Source organism: Orycteropus afer, unplaced genomic scaffold (genome assembly GCF_000298275.1).
Source record: "Orycteropus afer afer isolate SDZICR_OR568_19922 unplaced genomic scaffold, OryAfe1.0 scaffold00095, whole genome shotgun sequence".
Lineage (NCBI taxonomy): Eukaryota > Metazoa > Chordata > Mammalia > Tubulidentata > Orycteropodidae > Orycteropus > Orycteropus afer.
In genome coordinates this window covers 8,331,993-8,334,568 of record NW_006921682.1, presented here as the reverse complement: position 1 = coordinate 8,334,568, position 2,576 = coordinate 8,331,993, and positions in this window count along the sequence as shown.

The following is a 2,576-nucleotide window of genomic DNA, read 5'->3' as shown; positions in this document are numbered from 1 at the left end:
AGATTATCTTCTGTGTCTGTGTTAATTGGTTTCCCTTTTCTTTGTTGAAGAGGGTCTGTGCAATCCTTCTGCCTAGTCCGCCATCTTGCCCCGCTCCTCTCGTTTGATTTCTTGAGTGCAGCTTCCATGGATGTTGATTGTGGACCCAAGTAAAATGAAATCCTTGTCAACTTCAATCTTCTTTCTGTTCATCATGATATTACGTATTAGTCCAGTTGTGAGGATTTTCATTTTCTTTATGTTGGGTAGAACCCATACTGAAGGCTGTAGTTTTTGACCTTGCCAACAGTACTTCAAGTCCTCCTTGATTTCAGCAAGTAAGGTTGTGGTATCTGTTTATCGAAGGTCGTTAATGAATCTTCAATCCTGATGCCGCGTTCAGTTTAGTTACTATTTAAAAAAAAAAAAAAAAATTCACTGCCATTGAGTCATTTCCAACTCATAGTGACACCTCCTTGGGTTTCCGAGGTGGTGTCTCTACAGAAGTAGACTGGCCAATCTTCCTTCCAAAGAGTGGCTGGTGGGTTTGAACCGCCAGCCTTCTGGCTAGCAGTCAAGTGCTTTAGGCCACCATTTATAGTTATTTTTTAAGAACCCTTTGGATCAAGAAAACTACTGACAGTCTACCTTTTTTCAGAAAATGGTTTTACTGACCCTCTACTGTACCAAGCATGATATCCTTCTCCAAGGAATGGGCCCTTCTAACAACATGGCCAAAGTAGGTGAGACGAAGCCTGGACATTCTCACTTTCAAGGAGCAACCGGCTGCACTTTGTCCAGGACAGATTTATTGGTTCTTCTGGCAGTTCATGGTATTTTCATTATTCTTGGCCAACACCACTATTCAAAGGCATCAACTCTTCTTCAGTCTTCTTTATTCATTTTGCAGCTTTCACAAGCATATGAGGCTATTGGAGATACCGTGGCTTGGGTGGTTGTTGTTGTTAGGTGTCCTCGAATCATCTCCAACTCATAATGACAGAACTAAACACTGCTGGATCAAGTGCCAGCCTCACAATTCTTGCTATTCCTGAGCCTATCTTTGCAGCCACTATGTCAATCCATCTCGTTAAAGGTCTTCCGCTTTTTTGCTGATCCTCCACTTTACCAAGCCTGATATCCTTCTCCAGGGGATGGTCCCTTCTGACAACATGACTGAAGCAGGTGAGACGAAGTCTGGCCACTCTCACTTCCAAGTGAGACAGATAGGATGAGCTGAATCAAGCAGCCTCTGACTCAGTATTCTTGCTGCTGGTGACAGAAAATTACTGGGATTAATAAACTAGGTCCTTAGGCAAGATAAAGTTACATTTCAAAACCCTCACAAGCTTCACCATTGTAAGATGCTGATAAACCTCCTGAGTTGTCCTTCAAGTACCTCACCAGGTGCAGAGCATGCTCTGCAGTAAAAATCAACCTAACCAACAAAATGACCCTCACCAGCGGCGGTCAAGAACAGGAATCCCTTGCCAGGGCTCAAACCAGGGTCCAGAGCCTTCACAATGGTTCCATCATTGTTCTGACAGCCTTTGTGATGGAATCTGTCTTGGTTATCTCCTGTGCAAGCACCTTATTTTCATAACACTACCTTTCTCCAGAAATCGCTGCCTATTTTATGAATAAAGATGATGCATTTTTCCTACATAAAACCCTTTATAAACTTTAAGAAATCCTTTGTTTGGTAAGAGACTAGAGGGTAGCATAGGCAGAAGCCCCTCTCTGTTTCTCCCTCCTGAGCCCCTCCCCTCTCCTTTCTCTTTAGTGAACTTTGGTTCATATGGACATTTTGCCTCTCCTATTCAATTTTTTGTCAGTAGAAGGCAAGGACCCTTGTTAAAGTGTCCCAGGATCCCACTCTAGTAACAATATTCAACGACGAAGACATTAAGTGTCTTGGATTCAAGAGGAGGTCTACAAGACCTGTCAATGGACAAGCAGCTGCCAGGACTCCATTTGTCCTGTGTCCCTCCCTCCTGGTGAGTGTTTTTGTTGTTGTTAGGGACCTTGGAGTTGGCTCTGACTCATAGCAACCCTATGTACAGCAGAACAAAACACTGCCTAGTCCTGTGCCAGCCTCACAATCTTTGCTATACCTGAGCCCATCATGGCACAATTGTGTCAATCCATTTATTGAAGACCTTCAACTTTTTCATTTACCAAGCATGATATCCTTCTTCAGTGTATGGTCCCTTCTGACAACATGATCAAAGTAGGTGAGATGAAGTCTGACCATTCTCACTTCCAAGGAATATTCCAGCTGTACTTCTTCCAGGACAGATTTGTTAGTTCTACTGGCAGTTCATGGGACTTTCAATATTCTTCACCAACACCACAACTCAAAAACATCAACTCTTCTTTGGTCTTTCTTATTCATTGTCCACCTTTCACATCCATATGAGGTTACTGAAAATAAGATGGATTTTGGATTAGGCACACCTTAGTCTTCAAAGATAAAGAGGTCTATTACAGCAGATTTGCCCAGTGCAATACATTATCTGATTTCTTGACTGCTCCTTCCATTGGTATTGATTATGGAACCACGTAATATGAAATTTTTGACAACTTCAATCTTTTCT